This window comes from Chiloscyllium plagiosum, chromosome 2 (assembly GCF_004010195.1).
Source record: "Chiloscyllium plagiosum isolate BGI_BamShark_2017 chromosome 2, ASM401019v2, whole genome shotgun sequence".
Lineage (NCBI taxonomy): Eukaryota > Metazoa > Chordata > Chondrichthyes > Orectolobiformes > Hemiscylliidae > Chiloscyllium > Chiloscyllium plagiosum.
In genome coordinates, this window is record NC_057711.1 from 69268272 (window position 1) to 69294505 (window position 26234).

The 26234-nt window shown below is 40.5% G+C and overlaps 1 long non-coding RNA gene across 1 annotated transcript; it reads right to left on the reverse strand.

The window, feature by feature from the left end:
* Nucleotides 1-1167: 1167 nt before the first annotated feature.
* Nucleotides 1168-26218, reverse strand: LOC122560716. Its single transcript, XR_006314792.1, has 3 exons — nucleotides 26107-26218; nucleotides 11277-11376; nucleotides 1168-1478 (listed from the first exon to the last, which is right to left on the reverse strand). It is a non-coding gene; the product is annotated as an uncharacterized LOC122560716 (long non-coding RNA).
* Between the last annotated feature and the right edge of the window lie 16 nt (nucleotides 26219-26234).

Sequence of the window (26234 nt, forward strand, 5' to 3'; positions counted from 1 at the left end):
TTGGGGGCGGGGGTGGTGTTGCACAGGGTTTGGGGGTGGGGATGAGGGTGGTGTTGGGGGTGTGGGTTGCACGGCGGTTGGGGCGGGGCCTCGTGTGCTATGCTGCTGCTGCAGTTTCCTGAACGTGGAGCAGACCCAAGTCCCAGAGGAAAGCCATTTAAATTGATTAACCGAAGAATCGATTATCCAAATGAAATAGTGCCCGCCCATCACGTTCAGATAATCGAGGTTCCCCTGTACACTTGTTTTACATATCTAACTCTCCTTTATCACCATTATAATTTGCTTTGTCTTTTGCTCTGAGCACCCTCATACTTCCACTTCTTTAGTCTACTAGCATTGGGCAGCTTGGTGATTTATGTGGTTAGCAATGCTGGGAGTCAGGTTTGATTCCAGCTCAGGTGACTATGTGAAGTTTGCATGTACTCCACATGCCCACTTGGGTTTCTGCTGGGTGCTCCAGTTTCATCCCACCATCCAACGATGTGCAGGTTATGTGGACTGGCCATGCTAAATTGTCCATAGTCAAAATTAGAGTGGTGCTGGAAAAGCACAGCACGGCAGCAGAGGAGCAGGAAAATCTATGTTTTGGGCAAAAGCCCTTCATCAGGAATCATCAGGGATAGGCGAGATGGATTAGCCATGGGAAATGCAGGGTAACCAGATTGCAGTGGGGAGCTGGGTCTGGGTGGGATGCTTTTTGGAGGGTCGGTGCAGACGTATGGACTGAATGGAGGGATACTATGATTCTGTAAAAAGAAGCATTTTCCAGCCACTTTTAGTTCTGAAGAAATGTCATATTGGACTCTAAACTGTAACTCTTTCTTTCAGATGCTGTGACACCTATTGAGTTTCTCCAGCAGTTTCTGTTTTTATTTCATCTTCTTTTGTGCTCAGTATGACTCCTAACAACAGAGTTTTTTCCCCGGATTCCCATTGATTCCTGTTCTACGAGGATTTCTTGCTATCACACACAATCTAATGTGATCTTAATGGAAAGGACAGTGATTCTCACCTCACCTCTGATATTCAGCTTTTTTGTCCATATTTGATCAAGATTGTAATGACATCAGGAACTGAGTGGACCTGGCAGAACACAAAAATGAGTGTCAGTAAGCAGGTTATTGTAAAACAATTTTGTTTACTAGTACTTTACTGATGATTGAGAGTTGACCAAAGTGGAGTAATTGGCTGGGTTGGATTTACCCTGCTTTACAAACATAACTAGGCAATTTTCCATGTTGTTGGGTAGATGCCAGTGTATTTGTCCTGGAACACCTGGGCTAGGTGTGCAGAAAGTTTTGGAACACATTTATTTAGGTATCTACCAAATCACTTTATTGTTCCTATTTACTAGGAGAAAGTGAGGACTGCAGATGCTGGAGAGTCCGAGTCGGAAAGTGTGGCGCTGGAAAAGCACAGAAGGTCAGACAGCATCCGAGGAGCAGCAGAGTTGACGTTCTGTTTACTGTTTGCCTCTGTGAATTATAGGAATACAGATAAAAAACAACAATTATCTGTTTAGCATCAAAATGATGTCTCACACTTCGAAAATAGAACAGCCTTTGACATTGATTAATATTCATATAGAACATTTTTAAAGGCACAATAGTTGAAGAGATAATCTTAAGTATATAAAAATACAATAAATACAGGGAAGAATGGGCTAGGCAGCCTCTCAAGCCTATCCTGCCATACCATAAAGTCACGGCTGATCTACCCCAAGTCACAACTCCTCTTTCTGACAACTCCTCATAGCCTTCAAGTCCTCTATATTTCACAAATGCATTTACCTTCTCTTTCAGTCATATAGCCTCCACAACCCTCTGGGTAGAGCATTCCAAACATTCGCTACCCTCTGAGAGAAAAAAATCCTTTCGCATCTCATTTTGAAATGAGTTTCCCGTTATTCTCTCAATGTGTTCTCTAGTTTGAGATTATCCCTCTAGTGGAAACATCTTCTCAAACATTACCCTGTCAAGTCTACTCAGAATGTTACAGTAAGATCACCCCTCATTCTTTTAAACTCTAATCTCTAAAGTTTTAACCTGTTTCGCCTACACTACAACATTGCAGTCAATAAAATATTTTGAAGTATAGTCAAACTGTTTTGAGATATCTGGTGCTTGTAAAAAGTACCGTATAAATGCAAGACTTTCTTTTTAGTATATTGCAATAAACTATATACACTTTAATTTCTGAAGACAATCAAGCAGTCATTCATTTTCTCACAATATCATTTAAATTTAAAAATAAAGGAATTGAATTAATTATCTGGTACTACTATAATCATCAGCTCATTGGCATTTGCGCCAGTTGTGACAGTATTTATAGGTAGCTCTTGTATAAAGTGTATTTTGGCAGCACGATTTGGCTTAAACGTCGCTGTAGAATTAGGGAATGGTATTTTCGAGAATGCTTACCTCTGTTCACAAAAGCGCAATCCCAGCAGCAATCATTTTGCATACTTCATTCTGCACATGCACCAATGTCAGCTGCTGTCAGAGCATGTGAGAGATACAGTACTATACATTGAGCAGCTTCATCTCAAAAATTAAACTAATGAAAGCTCATTGCTGTCCCTCTGAGAAAAGAATATTCTTATATAATTCCTGTATGAGCCCTGTACAATTCCTGCAGGACTGTATTACCCTTATGCATATACTTTGCCTTTCTAATTTGTTCTTGCATCTGCACATCACACAATCTAAACCAACCCCCAAGAAATAGTCAGAAGATGATCAACCACAGCCATCCACTTTGCAACCACAATTGAACCTGAAGGTGGTGATGATGATGACATTCTGTCCCTGCATTAACGATATTTTTTCAACGTAATTTATTTTTGCTTCTTTAAAAAGTATGATGTAAACCTTTATTCAGGTTGTGCTATACTTTGTGTTCGGCCTTTGGGTGATTTTTGAGCAATCGTGAGTGTTATTTTTTGCTGGTCTGCCCCAAACCCCAGTTTTCCCACTGGCCCCAGTATTTTTATTAAGCGATTTTCTATTAAGTGAGATTTCTTTGGAACACAACTACAGCGTTATAAGAGAACTACCTGTATATTTTTAGAGAAAGTCATAATTTGACTTCTGGCTAGGAATGAATATTTGTTCTCAGCACAAGTAAAAACACTACTGAATGTTCAAAAGATTATTTTGTTTAATTATACTTTTACAATAAGGGTGAGCAATTTATTGGGTAGTTTCTGTTGAATTGTTAAAAACTAGTTAATCTTTTGTGCCACTGCTACACTTCTAGTTATTAATATTAGTCTTCAAAGTATGGCTGTGAAAACACAATTCAAAACAAAATATTTTGTATAGTAATTAAGTACATTGGGATATATTTTCCTGAGTGTTAAATCTAACATCATAGAGATCTGCCTTAAAATGTATGAAAGTAGGTAAAAATCTAAAGAGGATTCATAGTTATCCACCCAGTCAAACAAATAGTTGCTGGAAGGAACAGAAAATGAAGTATGCCAAAAGATTTGCAGTTCAGGCTTATGAAAGTACTGGTTTTTCACTAGCCGTGAAAAATTGTGCCACTTTCAGATGGGAAAGTGTAACTAACCAGGATTGCAAGCAGCTTTAGAATTATTGTGCTCAATGTGCATTAAATCCAATCAATTTGGTCCAGCAGTCAGCAAAGCCATTAGACTGTGTTTGCCATATCACATGAGCTCTCTCTGAAGGCAGGTCCTTGACTCATTGTTTTGCCGATGCTTCCTGAGCTGTTTCCTTAATTGTTTTCATCAGCAGTGTTTTGTCATTGCCTTCAATATTTGATAGGATGAGGAGGCCCAAACTCAGGCTACCTAAGTCAAAATGGGAATCAAATTTATGTTTTTGGTACTTATCCAAACCAAATGCTAGCTATATAGCCAAGTGAGCTAACTTACATGGTATCAAGCACTATGTTAGCCAACATTCCATTAACAGTTAACTGAAAATCTGGGCAGGGATTTAGAGTCACAAAACAGGTGAGCATGGAGGTGTGGTGGTGCTGTATTTCAAGTCACCGGATATGTACTGTTTTGTTGGCACCATCCTATTCCAACGCTATTTTCCTGGGATTCGGATGTGATTGGCAAGCCTGCCTGTGTGTAAACGGTGGGACAGGGACTGTGCCAACAATCTAGAGTTGACCTCGCAGAGGCAAACTGCTGGGACTTTTCCAGATTCTAGAAATTGTGGAAAGGTACAATGTTTGCAGGCACTTCTTTTATTACCAACAAATGCATAGATAGCTAATCTATTCTTTTGTTATGTATTCATGAAAGTTCTTAACACCTATTTATTTACTATTTCTTAACAGTTTACTCACATATTTTAATGTATTTATCTTTTGATGGTATGTAAAATTTTTCCAATATTCTGGCTCACCACTAATTTTCAAGACATTTTACACCTTTCAATTTGATACTATCCTTAATTTCCTTAGTTAGGCATGGCTGATTCATCCTTTACATAGACTCTGCCTTTGTTGAATGAGTATATCTTGTTGAAATTTATGAAATATTTCTTTAAATATGTTATTACTTAGCCTTCTTACTTTTAAACTTATTTTCCCATTCCATTTTAGCAAATGCTGCTTTCCTACCTTTGTAACAGCCTTGATTTAAGTTTAACATACCAGTTCAGATAGACATTTCACAACCTCAAAGTGAATGTGAAATTTCTCTCACGCTTTGATCACTCTCACATAGAGAAGCCTTTATTATTAGATAATTAATTAATTTTGACTGATGACACATTCCCAGCTTTAAATCAGCCATTCCTTGGTGGATTCCACAATGTATTGTTCGAAGAAACAGTCCGAAATCCATTCTAGAAATTCATCCTTGAGACCACCAATTTGGTTTGTTTGAACACTGTAAAAACAAAATCACCCAGACTTTTTCACCATCCTTATAACCTCCAATTATTTATTATATACTGTACTGCAGTGTAGCCACTATTCGGAGGCTTATACTTGCTTCTCTCAGTGATTTTTCTCCCAGGGTTTCTTATCTCTACTTATTTCTATTTTATTTCATGATCTTCATTCTGACCACTGTACTAATCTCATCCTTTATTAACAGAACTACCCCACATAGGTTTCCTTTCTTTCTAGACTTTATAAGTGTCAAATGCCTTTAATATTCAGATTCCAGCATTGATATGGAGATGCTGGTGTTGGACTGGGGTGTACAAAGTTAAAATTCACACAACACCAGGTTATAGTCCAACAAGTTTAATTGGAAGCTCTAGCGTTTGGAGTGCTGGTCCTTTATCAGGTGGTTTCCTTTCACAATCCTGTTGTATGATGTGTGCTATTCCTTTGCATGCTCTCTTTAATTTGCTAAATTTTTTCATCACCAGAACCCTCAGCACCGTTGTTTAGTTTAAACACCCTCTCTACAACCTCAGTTATTCATTTTCTCCAGGAAACTGATCTCGGCTCATACAAATAAACTCAGTCCCAACTGAACAACCCCTACTTTCCCCAGTACTGATGTGAATGCCCCTACGAATTGAAATCCATTTCTGCCACACCAATCTTTCAGCCATGCATTCAACTCTATGATTTTTTTTTTGCTCTCTGTCAATTTGCTCTTGGCTCAGGAATAATCTAGAGATTATTACCTTTGTGGTTCTGCTTTATATTTTTGCCCCATAGTTCCTAGCAGACCTAGTCCTATTAGTTCTTAGTCCTATTTATTTTGTTGGTATCCACATGGACTACAATATCTGAATCCTTTCCCTTTTACTCCAAGTACCTCACAAGCGCTCAGGAGATGTCCTTAACCCTGGGCAGGGAATGTAGCCTCTTGGATGCTAAGAAAAATATTTAATTCCCTGAACTATACTCTTCCCCACTACTCCAACATGCCTTTTAATTCCCTCTCTTGGAGTCGACCCCGAACCAATCTGTGCAAACACTTAGCTGTGGGAAAAGGTTACAATTGCAATGGTTGTCCTTCTGATATCAATGGCTTTCAGGTGGTTCTGAATATCTATGCCCCAGGTTAATTTCAGAGGCTACTTGATTATGTGTGTGCTATCTATTAATGAACTACACAACGTTGCATCAAGGCAGTGACAGATGCGTCCTCAGAAGGACCAGCCAAATCATCAAGTTTAAAACTGATGTGGACACTTAAGCCAAGTACAGATCAGCCTTCAATAACCAGAGGGGATTTCAATCCCTCAAGGTATAATAGTCTATGACCATAGGTGTGTTCAATAGCATGGAAGCATTTACATTGTCCAGCACTTCCATGCACCTGCACAGTTACAAGGGTGAATTCTCATTGACGTAGGATATCCACTGGATAGACAATGGTTAGGAAGCTGAGGAGTGAGGCAGAGAAGTACTGTGACACCAGAGGGATCATCAACTTGCTCAAGATGAGATTTAGGAGCGTGGACTACTTGAAAAGCATACTTCAACATGCTGTAGTAAGGATCTCTATGATTGTATTGCTGCACTTTGGATGACCTATCATTTTAGAGGAGAGGTACCAGCTTCCAAAAACAAAGTGAAACTTGAGGATTCCTCAGAGAAGGAGGACATTGAAGACGCCAAAGATTTACAGCATCTTGACCGATGTGAGAGACCACAGGAGAATGCCAAGATCTCTGTGCAAGGGCAACTTGGATGGGCCTTTAATCTTGTTCATTTCTCACCTTTGAGAATTGTGTCCAGTTTTGGGAACCACACTAAGAACGTAAAGACATTAAGGAGGGGGCAGGAAAGATTAAACAATTGGTTTTCAGATATGAGACACTTTTAGGTAATTAGAAAAATTAGAGAAATTGGAATTTTCTTCTTAGAGAAGAAAAGATTGAGAAGAGATTTGGTAGAGGTGTTCATGATTTTTATATGTCTGGGTTGAATAGGTAAAGATATTGCAATTGGTGGAAGTTTGACAATCTAATATCATAAATTTAAGTGAATTAAAGTAAGAGAAATACTTATCACACAACAAGTCATTACAACATTCCTGAAGAAGGGCTTATGCCCGAAATGTCGATTCTCCTGTTCCTTGGATGCTGCCTGACCTGCTGCGCTTTTCCAGCAACACATTTTCAGCTCTGATCTCCAACATCTACAGACCTCACTTTCTCCAGCAAGTCATTACAGTCTGGAATAAAGTGTCTGAGTGTTGTGGAGGCAGGGTCAGTTGAGGCTTTCAAGAGAGATTGGATTACTATCTGAAAAAGAAAAAATTGCAGGGCTATGGGGTAAAGGCAGGGAGTGGCACAAGGTGAATTTCTCATTCAGAGAATCAGCACAGACATAGCAAGTTAATGGGCCTTCATCTCTATTGTAACCATCCTATTTGCTACATGTCATGCACAGAAGTTAGAATGAAATTTGGAAATGCAGCAAAGCAGTAGGGGGTGGGGGGTGTGGTGGGGGAATAGTAAAAGATTTCATAAAGACATAGGGAGACTAATGAAATGTACCAGTACATGGCAGATGAAATTTAATGCAGAGAAGTGTGAAGTGATAAATTTTGCTAGGAAGACTGAGGAACCAAATGGCACAACTTTAAAGATTATTCAAGAACAGACAGGCCACAGACTCAGGTGTACACAAACATTTTGAGGTGGATGTACAAGTCGGGAAGTTTGTTAAAAAGCAACTTCAAACCTTGAAATAACGTTTTTGTACTTCCAAATTCAGGTCATTAACAGATATTTTAAAAGTAGTGCGTCTAATATGAATCAAGAGGGTGCGATCATAAGATATTTGAGATCGATGAGTGGTGATTCGAGTGATGGTGGAGGGTTGTTTTTTGGACTGGAGACTTATGACCAGAGGTGTTCCACAGGGATTGGTGCTGGATCCATCTTTTATCACTCAGATGGCCTGCTATTACAAGGACCACAACTTCCCCTCCTGTGTGATCAACAATACCCTCCAGTGCATCTCCTCCATTACCCACACCTCTGCCCTTGAACCCCATTCCTACAACTGCAACAAGGATAGAAACCCCCTCCGGTTCTCACCTTCCACCCCAATAATCTCTGGACACAGCACATTAACTGCCACCATTTCCACCACCTACAGTCAGACCCCACCATCAGAAATATATTTCCATCCCCACCCCTATCTCCATTCCGCAGAGACCATTCCCTCCACGACTCCCTTGTGAGGTCCACACCACTTCCCCCCCCCCCCCCCCCCCCCCCCCCCCCCCCCCCCCTTCCCTCACACCTCCGTCCAAGGTGCCCAAAGCATCCTTCCACATTCTACAGAGATTTTCCTCGACATCCAAACACCTCAGCTCCTGTGTCCATTGCTCTTGATGTGGTCTCCTCTACAACTTGTGCAACTTGTGGAGCGTTTCAGGGAACATCTCTGCTACACATGCACCAAACAACCTCACTGCCCTGTGGCCAAACACTTCAACTCCCCTTCCCACGGCACAAAGGACATGCAAGACCTGGCCTCCTTAATCACCAAATCCAAGTGACCCAATGACTGGGGGAAGAATGCCTTATCTTCTGCCTTGGGAGCCTTCAATGACATGGCATCAACATTGACTTCCCCACTTCATCCCCGATCCAACCCTCCAACTCGGCACCACTCTCTTGACCTATCCTCTCCACCCTCCTCACCAACCTATCACAATCACCCTCCACCTGCATCTACCTATCACTTTCCCAGGTACTTTCCATCCTGCCCCACCCCTCCACTCCTATTTATCCCTCCACCCTCTTCCTCCACCACATTCCTGATGAAAGGCATATGCCCAGAACATTGACTCTCCTGCTCCTCAGATGCTGCCTGACTTGCTGTGCTTTTCCAGTGTCACACTTTTCGACTCTGACTCTCCAGCATCTGCAGTCAACACTTTCTCCTGGTTGGACCAAAGGGTCTGTTTCCATGCTGTATGGCTCTATGACTCTATCTGGAGTGTCAAAGAGCATTTGGAGGAAGCTGGGGAAATATGGTGGCTGGGTATTGATTTGGATATTGAAGTGATGGATTTGTGTGGAGTCAATGATCACAGGATTGGTAATGATGTAGCCTGCACATGAAGAAGGTGAAGGTTGATGCACCAGTTTTTCTAGGTCACCTGGAGGAAACACTCTTAATCCTCCTGAATGAAAGAAATAGCACGTAAATGCATGAGCTAGATTGATCCAGCCCTTCATGTTTCCTTTGTGAATCCACAGAAACCTGGTTGACTGTGTTAAAAAGAAGAAATACTAAAAATAGAAGCATACAGTCTGCATAAAATATTTCAATAACTGAACTGCCTTCTGTGAATGGATTAGTTGCCAACCTCTTGTCCTACCACAATTAAAACTGGAATTCAACTTTGTTTAGGCTCCTGTTTCAGATTTTTTGTTTTAACCTGACTCAAGTTAATTCTTTTTGGGGAATTTCAGATTTTCTCACATGGTGAGTTTCCAAAGTATCTATGATCTTGTTGGGAGATATTAAACAGAGGAAGGGAATAAGCATCAGAAAGCAAGATACCCCAGGTACCCAGCATACATCCCAAGGTTCAGGATTGCAATAACAGAGGCCTGATACGGTGTAATTGGATGAGGGGCATTTATATAATTTTTAGTTCAATGAATGACAGGATTTACATGCATCTGGAAAGGGTAGAACTGATTAGGGATATTTAACATGGCTTTGTGGGTGGGAAATTGTGTCTCACTAACTTAATTGAGTTTTTTGAAGAAGTGACAAAGAGGATTAATGAAGGCAGAACATTGTCTATATGGACCTCAGCAAGGCATTCAACAAGGTTCCACATGGTAGACCGGTTAGCAAGGTTAGATCACATGGAATACTGGGGAGCTAGACAATTTGATACAAAATTGGCTTGAAGGTAAGAGACAGAGGGTGGTAGTGGAGGGCTGCTTTTCAGACTGGAGGCTACTGACCGGCAGTGTGCTGCAAGAATCGATGCAGGGTCCACTGCTTTACATCATTGATATGAATGATTTGGATGTGAATTTAGGAGGTATGGTTAGTAAGTTTGCAGATGACACTAAGGTAGGCGATGCAGTGCAAAGTGAAAGAAGTTATCTCAGAGTACAATGGAATCTTGAACAGATGGGTCAATGTGCTGAGGAGTTTCAATTTAGATAAATGTGAGATGTGCACTTTGGTAAGGCAAATCAGGGCAAGATTCATACAATTAATGTTGGGCTTTGGGGAGTGTTGCCAAACAAAGAGACCTAGGAGTGTAGGTGAATAGTTCCATGGAAGTGGAGTTGCAGGTAGACAGGGTGGTGAAGAAGGCATTTGGCATGTTTGCCTTCTTTGGTCATTTCATTGAGTATAGGAATAGGATGTCATGTTGTGGCTGTATATAACATATATAAGGCCACTTTTAGAATATTGCATTCAATTGTGGTCTCCCTGCTATAGGAAAGATGTTATTAAACTTGAGAGAGGGTTCAGAAAAGATTTACAAGGATATTGCCAGAGGTTAGCTATAGAGGCTAAATAGGCTGGGGCTTTTTTCCCTGGAGTATCAGAGGCTGAAGGGTGACCTTAGAGAGGTATATAAAATCATGAGGGACACAGATAGGGTGAGTAGCCAAGGTCTTTTTTTCCAGGGTAGAGGAACCAAAAACTAGAAGGCTTAGGTTTAAGGTGAGAACGGAGAGATTTAAGAGGGATCGGAGGGGTAACTTTTTCATGCAGAGGGTGATCCGTGTATGGAACAAGCTGCCAGAGGAAGTGATGGAAGCAGGTACAATTACAACATTTAAAAGGCATCTGAATAGGTACTTGAATAGGAAGGGTTTAGAGGGATAGTCCCAAATGCTGGCAAATGGGACTAGATCAATTTATTATATCTGGTTGATATGGACATGTTGGATCATAGTCTGTTTCCGTGCTGTAGAATTCTATGACTCTATGACTATGAATGGATATAAATTGTTTATGGGAAGAAAGTTTTTGGGAATTGCAAAACTATCCAGAAGAGGGCAATACATTCACTTAAAATAAGTCCCGCTTTGATCAAATTCTACTTTACTTATAAAGTGAGCTATGTTAATCTTAGCACCATATGTGAAAATCAAATGATTTCTGTTTATCAGTGTAAGTAACTCATGATTTAGTTTGCAAAAGCTATGATGTAATTGTTGTATTCAATTGTTCAGTGTTTGCTTATGTGTGTCTGTGATTATTGACAGCTCACTGTGTATAGGAACATAGGAACAGAAGTAGGCCTTTAAGCCTGTTGAGGCTGCCCTGCAATTCAATACAATCATGGCTGATCGAACTTTTCAATTCCTTTTACTTACCACATCCAATATGTAATGATTGTATCAAGGTCAGCCAGCTGGACTTTATAGAATATTACTTCCTGGATTGGGGCTGTTAACCTGGTCGAATCAGGGAGCCCTGGTTGACAGATAAAAAAAAAGAGGAGTGTGAGGGGTTCTGGCACTCTGAGAACTGACTCTGAAGAGGCAGTCAAAGATTTTTCATGTGCAAATAAATGGTGACTTGGTGACGGGATAGCAACATCTGTGGAGTTATTTCAGTGGCAACAAGAGCACATTCATGAAGAAACTAGCTTGCAATAGTCATCTTTGAGTTGGACTATGCATTTTTTACAGAGAGTCATACAATCATATAGCACAGAAACAGACCCTTTGGTCCAATCAGTCCTCAATCACGTCTCTGTGATGGCAGCAACATTGAAATTCCGTGTGTCAATCATGCCCTTAATTCACTTGCTCAAACTCAACCAGTCTCACCTGCCTCCACTCGGACCACATATTTCTTATTCATGTACTTATCCAAATTTCTTTTAAATATTGTAACTGTTCCCACATGCACCACTTGCTCTGGAAGTTCATTCCACAGTGAACCACTGTGATAAAGGTTTGCCCCCATTTTTAAAAAAATCTTTCTCATCTTAAAAATATGCCCCATAGTCGTGACATTCCCCACCCTCGGGAAAAGACATCTGCCATTCACCCTTTGTAAAACTCTATAAGGTCATCCCTCAAGCTCCTACTCTCCAGTCAAATAGGTCCTAGCCTATCTAGCCTTCCCTTATAAATCAAACCCTCCATGCCCAGCAACATCCTGGTAAATCTCTTCTGATCTCTTTCCAGCTTAATAATATAGTTCCTTTAAAAGAGCAACGAGAACTGGACACAGTACTCCGGAAGAGACTTCACCAACGTCCTGTACAGCCTCAACATGACGTTCCAACTCATACACTCAAATGTCTGAGTGATGAAGGCAAGTTGTGAAACATTTTCTTAACCATCCTGTCTATACGTGACTCAAATTTCAAAGAATTATGTACCTGAACCCTTAGGTCTCTCTGTTCTACAATATTATGCAAAGCCCTATTTTTAATAGTATAAGTCTGGCCTTATTTGGTTTTACCAAAATGCAATACCTCATGTTTATCCAAATTGAACCCCATCTGCTGCTTCTCAGCCCATGAACCCGATTGATCAGGATCTCTTTGTAATCTTAGATAATCTCCTTTACTGTCCACTATAGCATCAATTTTGGTGTCATCTGCAAACTTACTAACCATACCTTCTACATACTCATCTAAGTCATTTGTACAAATGACAAACAAAAGTGGACCCAGTACCAATCCCTGTGGAACATTACTGACCACAGGTCTTCAGTTCGAAAAACAATCCTCCAACAATCCTGTTTCTTGCTGTTAAGTCATTTTTTAAATCCAATTGTCAAGCCTGTCCTGAATCCCATGTGATTTAACTTTACTAATTAGTCTACTATGCGGAACCTTGTCAAATGCTTTCCTAAAAACTCCAAACAATTTGACTGCTCTTCCTTCATCAATGTTCATGGTTACTGCCTCAGAAATCTCAATCATGTTTGTGAGACACTATTTCCCTTACACAAAACCATGCTGACCATCCCTAATCATTCCTTGTCTCTCCAAATGCATGTAAATGCTATCTTTTAGGATCCTTCCAACAACTTAACCACCAATCTATAGTTGCCAGGCTTCTCCTTACATCCCTTCTTAAACAAAGGCACAACATTAACCATTGTCTTGTCATCTGGCACCTCACTTGTAGTTATAGATATTTAAAATATTTCTGCAATGGAAAACATCTGCCTGGCTGGATTCTGAATTTATCCCAATCTTCGGCAGCTTCAATACAATCACAGTACACACCAGATTGTTGTTTATTGAACTCTCAACACATTATCATCCTCTCTCTCTCACACTCCCTCTTCTCCTCTCATTCTCTCACACAGATATAAACACATTTACACATTCTGTGCATTCCCTATACTCTTTCCCTCTCTCTATCTGGTTCTCACTCACACTTGAACCCACATTCTCTCCCACCCACCCTCCTTCACATATCCTATTCCATCCATTCCACAACTGTCTCTGCCCCTGTATTTTCTCTGTTCCTCTCATACTCTTGCTCTCTCTCACTCTCTGTTCTACACTCTCACTCTCTCCCTGCCACAGTTGGGAGTATATATTTATATCTGTGACAAAGACCAGAACCTGTTTGACTATGGGACATCCTGCGCTTGTTTGGGAAGCTTGACACATTCAACCCTGCCGTCGAAGACTGTGTCCAGTATGTAGAAAGAATGCATCATTTTTTCCAGGCAGATGAAAATCAACAAGTAATTCTCCTGACAGTCTGTGGAGCCACAGCTTTTTCGGTTATTAGGAGCATAACTTTCCCTGAGGCAGCAGATACTAAAACCTTTCAAGAATTGACAGACACAGTTAAGGAATATTATGATCCAAAGTTTCCTCTATTCTGAGATGCTATCATTTATACTTGGCAATTTGAGAACTAGGGAAATCTGTATCAAGATTTTTGAATAGGCTAAGATGACTGGCAGAATAACGTGACCTTGGTTTAACCCGTAATGAGATGCTTAGACACCATTTGGTATGTGAGATTAATTATGTAATTATGCAAAAGCGACTACTAGCTGAAGCCCAAGTGGACATCAAACAGGCGCCTACAACTGGCTTTATCATTGTAAAATGTGTCATGTGGAGCATTGAGTTGCATGGTATTCTGAAGGACGTGGACACCCTCGTCTGTCCAACTGAGCTTGGGGAACACCACTTGAGTGAAGACAATTGCATAGCTTCACTCAAGACTTATTGTGATTAGAGGGATTCGAGGTTAACCCATAGCAAAATCCCAAAATGAAGCCAAGCCTCAGCCTTCAGGATTCTGGGTGGCAAGCCATTGTTACTGCAAGCATGTGAACTCAAAACAGCTAAAGAGTCCCACTAGACCTAAGTTGAGTAAGAGAACTCATAGGCCAGTTTTGAGGAGAGTACACATCCCGGAAAGTCCACCTACATCTGGTTTGGAACAGTTAAATTGCTTAGCAACATCCAAACCAGAACTGATCAAAATAAATACCTGGCTAAATAGTCATCTGATTCTGATGAAGGTAGATAGTGGCATGGCCATATCGGCGATCGCAGAACTAGTCTTTTACAAAATTCACTCTGCACTCCAATCCTCTAAGTTTGTGCAAGATCTCGGCGAGACTGAGAAACTATAGCTGGGAACCCTTACAGATTAAGGGTACAGTTTTGGTTCAGATCTTTTATGAAAAGCAGCTGGTCCAGTTACTAGTGATTGTAGTAAAAAGCTCGTGTCCAGGCTTGATGGAGCAAAATTGACTGTGGGAGATTTGAAAATGGTTGCCTGAATGAAGTCTAATTAAATACCTGGAAGTCTTCCAGGAAGGCCTAAGGCCTATCAAAGGAGCTAAGACTACCTTGTATGTAGCACAGGCCCTCATTCCTGATGAAGAGCTCATGCACAAAATGTCAACTCTCTTGCTCCTTGGATGCTGCCTGAATGGCTGTGCTTTTCCAGCACCACACTTTTCAACTACCTTGCATGTTGACCAGGAAGCAATTCCACAATTCTGCAAGGCCTGCCCAATGCCACTTGCCTTACGGGCAAAAGTAGAGGCTGAAATCAGAAGGCTGGAAATTTAAGGAATCATCAAACTAGTCCAATTTACAGAATGAGCAGCACCGGTTGTACCTACTTTGAAGTCCAATGGGTCGGTTTGCTTTTGTGGGAATTTTAAACAAATAGTAAATTGCTTTTCACAGCTGGGTTAATATCCACAAGTGCTTGTACCAATACACGAGACTGCCATTTGAGGTATTGTCAACCGTTCAACTTTTCAGCGAACAATGAAGTATATTTTGTAATGTCTACCTCAGGTTTCCATTTATCTGGATGACATTTTAATAACAGGGAAAACAAATAAGGAACATTTAGAGAACTTGGACATAGTTCTAAGGCATCTTTCCAAGGCAGATGTACTTAAGAAGGGGAAAATGTGTCTTCCAGGACCCCCAAGTGACCTACTTGGGCTACAGAGTCAGCATCACCGAGATACATCTGATGAGAAGATAAAGTGAGGACCATCAAAAGGTGCCTTGCCTCCTATGTCTGTCGAGAATGTTCGGTCATTATTTGGGCTGGTAAATTATTATGGAAAGTTCATATATAACATGGCCTTCATCCTGGCACCATTGCATCAACTCCTAAAAAAGGGTCAGCCTTGAAATGGTTCCACTTCCTGTATGACAATAGTATCTTTCCTAGGTAAAGGAGACCAAAATTGCACACAGTGCTCTAGATGCAGTTTTACCAAGCTCTTGTAGAATTAAAAAAACTTTATTAATCCTGCATTCCAATCCTATTTAACATAAGAATTCCTAATAGCTTGCTGCAACTGCATATTAGCTTTAATTCTTAACATCCCTTTGTACATCAACCCTTTTTTACTTCTTACCATCTAAAAAATACTCTTCACAATTTTTCTACCAAAGTGGATAACCCCACATTTTATCCATTATATTACATTTGCCACATTCTTGCCCATTCACTAAGCCTGTCTGAATCCTCCTCAAGCTGCTTCATTCCACACATTCTCATTTAGTTTCCCCATTATAAATAACCTGTCTTTAGTGGACATACTTTCATTTTAAATAAATATTTCATTTTTACATACCTATAGAAGCTTTTACAGTCTGTTTTTATCTTTTTTCTAGATTGCATTCATAATTCTATTCTCCATTTCCTTATCAGTTTCTTGGTCCTTCTTTGTATTATTCTGTAAACCTCCTTGTCCTCAGAATTACTGTTATTTCTGACAACAATTAAACCTGGGTGTGGTCACTGAGAGAAAGAGACAGAGACTGAACTGAGGCTGACCGCTGAACCATGGGAGCAGAAATTGTAAGGCATGTAAATAAAGTTCCTGCAACCCTATAATTCTTGACTAACAAGGGAATCAAAGCTTATCTGGTGTAGGATGGAACACAAAGTTGTGCTGACAATCAGGTCATTCCTGATCTTAATCATTGGTGGAACAGGCTCGAGGTGCTAAGTAGCCTTCTCCTGCTCCAAATTTTCAAGTGTAACATCTCCATATATTTTCGAGGCTTAAGATACAACATTAATCAATAGTTTAAAACAGGAAACAGCAACTGCAATAAATCTCAATCATCTTTTTTTATTACTATTTCAAATTAAATTACAACAATTTATAATTATATAGCACCTTTAACATGAGAAAGTGCTGCAAGGTTAACAGAAGTGTAAGAAAATGACCCTGACAATAACTAGGAAATGTTAGAGTAAATGCTTGACCTAAAAGATAGATTTTGAGAAGTATCCTAAAGATGGACAAAAAGATAAGGCAGATGAATTTAGGGAGGAACTGCAGAGCTTGGGGTCTAATGTGCTGAAGAGATAACTGGCAACAGCAATTGGGAAGAAGGGGAGAAACTCATGAGAAGTCAGAGCAGAAGAGTTAGGAATATTTGGAAGACTGATTTTGTAGAACTGGAGAATTTACAAAGATAGCAAGAGGGATGACATGGAGGGATTAAAAACAAGAATGCAAATATTAAACTTGAGGCATCTGAGGTCACAAAACAAAGTCACTCAGCGAGGATGGAAATGATACACTATTGCCACTTGACATGGGATAATGGGATAAGAAAACACAAAGCAGAATGTTGCATTACTTGAAGTTTATGAGGACTGGCCAGAAATGCTTTGGGGTAATTAAGTTTGAAAGTGACAAATCCATGCAACGCAGACTATGTACATAAGCCTGTAATAATGTTACTGTGTAAATAGTGTGTTGTCAATAAACAATAGACATCTGTCTTAACAAAGTCCTGTGTCTTTGTCGTATACATTATGTTGACTAATTAAGAAAACCATAAAGCACATCACTTTTGACTACATCTCTGGCAAAGTCATAGAGATGAAGCAGCATCAGCAGCTCTGATGAAAATCCTGGCTCATGTTGGTATACAATGATCTTTTTGACTATTGAAACCTTTGAACTCTATAACAGATTCCCAATTTTTATTTATTCTACATATGCCAAATAAAAAGGTCAATAATTCAGACAAATAATGTCTCTGATATTTATTAAAATTAAAAATTAAATAAGGCTTGTTTTTCTCTGAGCATGGAGCAGGAGAAAATTTGTAGCATGTTAAACGAATGTTTCACTTCTGTGTTCACTTTAGAGAAGGAAGATGTAGATTCAGAATTTGTGGAGAAGGACTGAGAGGTTTTGGCAGAATTGTATCCCAGGTTCCTATAGAAGGTGACAGAGGAAATTATAGGAGCTCTGCCCAAATGTTTATTTTTTTCAGGCTACAGGGAAAGCACCAGAGGGGTGGAAGAGAGCTAATGTGGTTTCACCTTTCAAGAAGGATGGTGGAGATAACCAAAGAATTACAGATCAATGAATCTCACATCAGTGGTAGGTATACTATTGGAGAAAATTCTTAAGGACAGAATTAATCTCCATTTGGAGTGGCAAGGTTTGATTATGGATAGTCAGCATGGCTTTGTCAGGGGAAGCCATTCCTAAAAAAAAATTGAATTTTCTGAGGAAGTGATCAGGCGAGTCGCTGACAATAGTGCAGTTGACTTAGTTTATAGAGATTTCAGAAAAACTTTTGACGAACTCTCAATTTAGAGACTGTTAAAGTGTAAAAGTACGCATAATCCAGGGTAATTTGGCAAGATGTATCCAAAAGTAGCTTAGTAGTAGGAGAAAGAGTTGGTGGTAAGAGGTTGTTTGTGTGATCAGAGGCCTGTGCCCCAGTGACATGTCACAGGGATCAGTGCTATGTCCTTTATTGTTCTTAATATATAGGTATAAACAATATAAAAAAATGTGGGGGTTGCAGATAAGTAAGTTTGCAGACGACAAGAAGATTGTCTGAGTGATTAATATTTAGGAAGAAGATCTTGGGTTACAGGAAAATATAGACAGATTGGTCAGATTGACTCTAACCCTGAAAAGTGTGATGAACTTTGGAAAAAGTAACAAGACAAGGGAGTTTTCAATGAAGTGTAGGACACTAGGAAGCTCAGAAGAACAGAGGGATCTTGGGGTACTTGTTCACAGATTTCTGAAGATAACAGAACAGATTAATAGGTTGGTTAAGAGCGCATACAGGCCACATGCCTTTATTAGCTATGACATAGATTTTAATTGCAAGAAGGTTATGTACATGACTTTGGTTACATCACAGCTTGAGTTATGTATGCGGTTCTAGTCACTGCACTATAGAAGGGATATGTTTGTGCTGGAGGAGTTGCAGAGAAAATTCACCAAGATCAATCCTGGGTTGCAGCATTTTAGATGCTGGATAGGTTCCAGTCATTTTGTTTAGAGCAGAGAAGTCTGAGGGTGTGTTGAGGTGTATAAGATTATGAGAGGCATGAACAAGATGGAGAGGAAGCAGCTGTTTCCCTTAGTTGAAGGTCAATAATTAGCGGGCATAATTTTAAGATGAAGGGCAGGAGCCTTAGAGGGGATTTGAGGAAATACGTTTCCACGCAGAGGGTCGCATAGATCTGGAATACACAGTCTGGCACGATAACAGTGTCAGGAAATCTCAATCTCTTAAAAAACTATGTGGGCGAATACTTCAAATAACATTGGTTATGAGCCAAGTGCTGGAAATTGAGATTAGTGTAGATAGATCAGACTCAATGGGTCGAAGAACCTCTTCTGTGCTGTATGACTCTCTATAGCAATGACTAATTATCTGATACTATCCCTCTAGTTAAAAAGAGTCATGACCGTAATAGGCAAAATGCAGTTGCTTCTTGAATGCATTTCATCATGATGCTAGGACTTTAGATTATTTAAACATATTTAAATTAATATTTCACTAAATCATTTTTAGGTATTATGTCCCAAATAATTTAGTTTTGGTATTTTTAAATTTTCCAGTAACTTAGAACTAACCAACTGAAGTAAAAATATACTATTCCGATACATAGGGGGAAACTTTATGAGGCCTGCAAGAGAGTGACAAACATGGCGGGCAGAATGAATTTAATTAGGCAGGAGGTGAAATGTCATTTCCCTGACAGCAGGTTCAAATTTAGAGGTTAACTCAACAGGATGCTTGTGGTGGATTAGACCTCGAACCATCCCATGGCAGGTTCCTATTTGTGAGACATTTGCACAGTATGACTGCACATGGTTATTAAATATTTTTTTAAAACTACATTCAACATTCATGGCAATGTCAGCAGTGCACAAAGTCTTGTGGCATCAAGCTTACTTTCATTTAAGTGTCATTCAACTATCACCTTTGTACAGTAGCCTTTTTTTTGTTGATCTCTGTGACACACGGAGAGGAGTAAGCACATGACAGTTTGCACTGAGACTTAGGATCTAGAAGAGCGAGTCAATAGTGACAGAGGGATGCACAGTAAGATTGAGGACAGGGGAGAAAGAATCCAGGGAAGATCAAACAGCAGAGGTGGAGGCATGGAAGAATGAAGAAGATTGGCTTTCTGGTGTAGTGAAAAATCAATCAAGGTGAGAAAATGTGGATCCTCAAGGGCAGCGTCAGTACTCTCCATACATAAATCCACCTCAGGGCATTGACTGGTCAAGTCTTCAGAAAATTTTGAAATTCTACATTTCAAGTTTCACTGCTGAATGATTTTGGCCAATGCCCTTCAATGCAAAGGCGGGTGAATGATGAACAGCTTCATGTTTTGTCCAGGTTCTTTTACAGTTTCACCTGTACCTGCTGATGCCATGCTCACCACTGAAATCCTTTCTTATTCTAACACTTCATGTGTCACCCCATACATGTCTGTGGCATTTTAAATGATTCAGCATAAAATTCCAATGGCAAAATGGAAATGGAACACTGGGGAAAATGGCAAGTTATGTGATGGTGCCTGTTGAAGCTATTTTCAGTGGGGTTCTTCAGGACACAGTACAGCATAAATGAAGGGATATGCTTAAAAAGGTTTTGATTGAAATGAAAATTGATTCTGTGGTTGATAGTGAGAAAGAAAGCTGGAGGAAAAATATCAATTGACTGGATAGAGTGCAATAAAGTGGCAAAGAAATTCAATCCAGAAAATTGTGAAGTAACGTTTTTGGGAAAGACAAACATGGCAAAGTAATACACAGATGGTAGAATTCTTAGAACTATAGAGAATCTTCGGAGTCTATATCTATAGATGCCTGAAGAGAGCAGGACCGGCAAGTAAGGCAGAATCTTTCCTTTATTGGCTGAGGCCTAGATCAGGGAACTTAAACTTTTGGTTCTGGAAATCTGGCAGCTTTTTAACATCTTATTTGCATCTCCCAATCTTTTCAATCTGGATTGCATTAACATAAAAAGAGCCCAAAAAACATTCAGTCAAAAAGAGCAGAGCTGTGTTTTATTGTGGGGTGAAAAGACTAATCATTATGTTGAACGTCTCCGTTTAAATTATCATCTTAACGAGAAAACATCATTATGCTTAAATAAGCCTGTCTGAGTGGTATATCTGTACCACGGTTATAAATTATGTCTTTGGTTTGGAGAAGAGGTTTTCAGTTTGCAATTTCTTTAAAATAGCTTAAATGATAAATTATAATGAATATGCTATTAGAGGTTCTTCTTAATCATGTGACGCCATAGCTGAAAACATTGTTAATTCAACACAGTTCAAGTTAATGCTCTTTTAAAGTTGACTTTACTGGTAAAATAGTAAAATAAAAACATTATAATTCAGAGTGAGCTCTATATTTATTTGATTTTTTTTATACTGATACATAAACTTAATCCACATATTTTATCATAAGCAACATAAGCATTTTAGCAGAAACATTTGGCAAAATGCTAAGTACTTAGTTTAGAAATAATGATTTTTCATCATGCAACACTTTTTATTTAGGATTTTGTTTTTAAGAAGAATCTTCTGGGAAAAATAGTTGCCAAACCAATAAGCAGGGCAGTTACATTAGAGCTGTATAAAACACCAATCAGAACACTGTTAAAACACTACGAATGGTTCTGGTAATCGCAGCTTAGGAAGAATATGATAACCTTAGAGAGTATGCAGAAGACGATGAGTTTTAGCTATAATGAGATTGAATCCACTATGGTTGTTTTATTTACATAGAATAATACAGCACAGTATAGGCCCATCGTTCCTTGATGTTGTGCCGGCCTTCTATCCTACTCTAAGATCAAACTTACCTATGTACCTTCATTGTTCTATCTTCCATGTGCCTATCTAAAAGTCGCTTAAATGTCCCTAATGTATCTGACTCGACAACGACTGCTGGCAGTGCATTTCATGCACCCATCACTCCCTGTGTAAAGAGCCTACCTCTGACATCTACTGTAAACCTTCCTCCAATTACCTTAAAATTATGTCCCCTCATGATAGATGTTTCCACCATGGGAAAAAGTCTCTGGCTATCCACTCTGTCTATGCCTCTGAACATCTTGTACACCTCTATGAAGTCACTTCTCATTCCTTCTTCACTCCAATGAGCCCTAGCTCCCTCAATCTTTCTTCATAAGACATGCCCTCCAGTACAGGCAGCATCCTGGTAAATATCTTCAACACCCTCTCTAAAGCTTCCTATAATGAGGTGACCAGAACTGAACACAACATTCCAAGTGTGGTCTAACCAGGACTCTTATAGAGCTGCAGCATAACCTCACCATTCTTAAACTCAATCCCCCAGCTAATGAAAGCCAACACACCATACACCTTCTCAACAACCCTATTAACTTGGGTGGCAACTTTGGGGGATTCATGGATGTGGACTCCAAGATCTCTCTGTTTCTCCACACTGCCAAGAAGCCTACCTATATTCTGCATTCAAATTCAACTCTCCAAAGTGAATCAATTCAGGTTGAACTTCATCTGCCACTTGTCAGGCCAATTTTGCATCCTGTCAATGTCTAGTTGCAAGCTACAACAGCCCTCCACACTATCCACTACTCCAGCAACCTTTGGGTCATCAGCAAACTACAGCCCCAGATTTCCCTGTATCCCATGCTCCTTACTTTCTGAATGATCCTACCGTGGGGAGCCTTATCAAATGCCTTGCTAAAATCCATGTATACCACATCCACTGCTCTTTTTTTAATCAACATGTTTTGTTACATCTACAAAGAATTAAATAAGGTTTTGAGGTGTGATCTGGCCTTCACAAAGCCATGCTGACTATCACTAATCAAATTATGGTTTTCTAAGTAATTATAAATCCTGTGTCTCAGAATCCTCTCCAACACTTTTCCCACCATAGATGTAAGACTGACTGGTCTGTAATTCCCAGGATTATCCCTATTCCCTTTCTTGAACAAGCAAATAACAATTGCCACCCTCCAAACGTTTGGCACCACTCCAATGGACAGTGAGGATGCAAAGATCATCACCAAAGGCACAGCAATCTCTTCCCGCGCCTCCTATAGTAACTTAGGGTATATCCCATCTGGCTCAGGGAAGTTTTCAAAATTTTCAGCACATCCTCCTCCTTAACATCAGCCTGTTCGAGCACAACAGTCTGTTTCACACTGTCCTCAGAAATGTCAAAGTCCCTCTCAGTAGTGAATACAGAAGCAATGTGTTCATTAAGGACCTCCCCTACCTCCTCTGACTTCAAGCACAAGTTCCCTCCACAATCCCTTATCAGCTGTACCTTCACTCTGGCTATACTCTTGTTCCTTACACAAGTGTAGAATGCCTTCAGCTTTTCCTTAACCCTACTCGTTAAAGCTTTTCTCATGCCCCTTTCTAGTTCTCCTAAATCCATTCTTCAGTTCCTTCCTGGCTAACTTGTAACCCACTAGAACGCTGTTTAATCCTTGCCTCCTCAACCTTCTTCCTCTTGACTAGATGTTCCACATCCCTTGTCACCTTCTTTCAACCTACCATCCAATCCTTGCCTCAATGGGACAACTAAACCACTATCAGCAAGTGCTTCCTAAACAAACTCCACATTTCTGTCGCACATTTTCCGAGAAAGTCTGTTCCCAATTTAGACGCCCCAGTTCCTGCCTAATAGCATTGTAATTCCCCTTCCCCCAATTAAATACTTTCCCATACCATCTGCTTCAGGGCGTTGTGATCACTATCACCCAAATGCTCTCCCACCAAGAGATCTGACACCTGGCATCGTTTGTTGCCAAGCATCAAATCCAATATGGCCTCCCCTGTAGTCAGCCTAGCTACATATTGAGTCAGGAACCCTTCCTGAACACACCTGACAAAAACTGCTCCATCCAAACTAATTGAACTAAGAAGGTTCTAATCAATATTAGGGAAGTTAAAGTTACCCATGACAACAACCCTGTTACTTCTGCACCTTTCCAAAACCTGCCTTCCAATCTGCTCCTCCATGTCTCTGTTGCTACTGTGAGGTCTGTAGAAAACTCCCAATAAAGAGACTACTCCTTTCCTGTTATTGATTTCCACCCTTATTGACTCTGTAGAGAAACCCTCCTAAATGACCTCCCTTTCTGCAGCTGTGATAGTATCCCTGACTAGCAATGCCACTCCTCCACCTTTTACCTCCCCCTGTATTCCTTTTGAAACATCTAAACCCTTGGACATCCAACAACCATTCCTGCTCCCATGATATCGAAGTTTCTGTAATGGCCACAACATCATAGTTCCAAGTACTGATCCATGCTCTACATTCATCGCCCTTATTCCTGATACTTCTTGCGTTAAAATAGCCAAACTTCAACCCATCACACTGACTGCACCTTTGCCCTATCAAGTGTCCCTCTTCACAAACTCTCTGCACACTGTACCTGGCTGTTCAGTAGCTACACTACATTATCTGATCCATAGCTCTGGTTCTCACCCCCCTGCCAATCTAGTTTCAAATCTCCTGAAGAGCTTTAGCAAACCTCATGTCCAGGATATTGGTGCCCCTCCAGTTCAGGTCTTTCTTGTATAGGTCCCACCTTCCCCAGAAGATATCCCATTGATCCACATATCTGAAGCCCCCACACTCTCCTACACCAGCCCTGCAGCCACGTGTTCATCTGCATGCGCTACTCCTAGCCTCACTAGCACATGACACCAGTAGCAATCCTGAGATTATGACTCTGTTCGCCCTGCCTTCTAGCTTCCAACCTAACTCCTGGTTTCTCTTTAAAGGTCCTCACCCCGTTCCCTAGCTATCTCATTGGTATAAAAGTGTTCCACGACTTTTGGATGCTCACCCTCCCTCTTAAGAATCCTATAGACTCGATCCGATACATCCCTAACCCTAGCACCCGGAAGGCAACATGCCATCTCAGAATCTCTTTCGCGAAGGAGCTGGAGGGAAAAGTTATTTAATATGGAGAAAATTATGAGGCAAGCCCAGACAGCCTGCATAAAATGAACATATTTCCCATTCAAAACTCCATAATGAGAGCCCATAGATTTGAAAGTATTTGATTCAAAGGTTCCATGTGAGTTTATGTGTATTTTTCTCACTGAGATGGCAGTGTGGATCTGGGAATCTCTGCAAAACCCTAACACAGCATTTAAAAAAACCTGGAAATGCACTGGAGGCACTGTAACCAACTGGGCTGCAGACCAAGAAATGGAAGATGGGATGCGATTTGAAAACTTTTTCCTGCTAGCACAGACCAAATGGGTTGAATGGCACATTTCTTTGCCATTTTACTTTCAAAATCTGTTTTAAATTCCCTCCACCTTGAACTTGTTTTTAATGGTCTTGTTAACTTACCTAACTACTTTCTCTATGTGAAAACTTAGATCCCAAAAATTGCAGTTGATTATTCTTTGTACTATATTTGAAATTTGTTCATCACTAAATTGTTTCTGAAAAATACATTCTATCAAAATATACATACACAGGTTTGATAAAGGTGTCCAAAATCTTGAAATGTTATAATAGAATGAATAAGAATCTATTCCCAGTGGCAAAATAAATAATCAGTTGCTGGAGGATTTAGATTTAGTGTCCGATTCACGCACACAAAGTAAGACGATGAGACATTGTTTTTACGCATCAAGTTGCTGTGATCTAGTACGAACGTTGAAAGTAGTTTCAATTAGAACATTCATTTTAAAAATCAGATAAATAATTGAAGGAGAGAGAAAAAACGCGATAGAGCAGGGGGATTAAACTAGTTGGATTTCTCAACTAAAGAGCTGTAACAGGCATTATGGGCCGAATGGCTTCGCACAACGAAAGTACAAATCTCAATGACCAGCTTCCTGGATAGGTGCTGTCTGCTGGAGCACTGGCTCTCCAATTCAGTCAGGTACTGCCATTCTCAGTAGTCTGTAGGTACACCCTATACAGTACTAAGGACAGGAACCTCCCGCGGTTTTGAATGTTGAATCCTCGTCATCAGTGGAGCCGCCGGCTGAGAATGATCATCCACTACCAGAGGTGCCCTTACAACAACAGCCAGAAATCTTAACGCCCTCCCTCTTGTGCTCCCACGGTACCAGAAGGGGCTCGACCCCCCCAAGTACTGCTCAAATGAGTCAAGAGCACTGTCCCTGTGGCCGGCTCCCCATCCCGCTGTGTCGCTGCCTCCGTTACAACCGGCCCAGGGGTCGGCCCAAAATTCCCGAGCTCAACGAGGCCGCCAGCAGGGCCCCATACTCAAAATCGGGCAAGTTTCCAGGGGGGGGGGGGGAGGGATGGCTTCCCCACATCTCATGAACAATCCGCTAGCCTGCTCCTGCTTCCCTCCATCGGGGCCTATGCATCCTGCTCGCGTGTAACGGAGCTCTTTAGAAATAAAACCGAAAGGACAGGCGGAACACCATGCACTACCTGAACCCGCCCGCCGCTGGCTATGAAACCACCCGTTTTCACAAAGAGGGAATGTTTGCAGATGGAGAATCCGCATAGCCGCGGACTGGAGGAAATCTCGCTTGGGCTGGCACGAAAGGTGGGGGCCG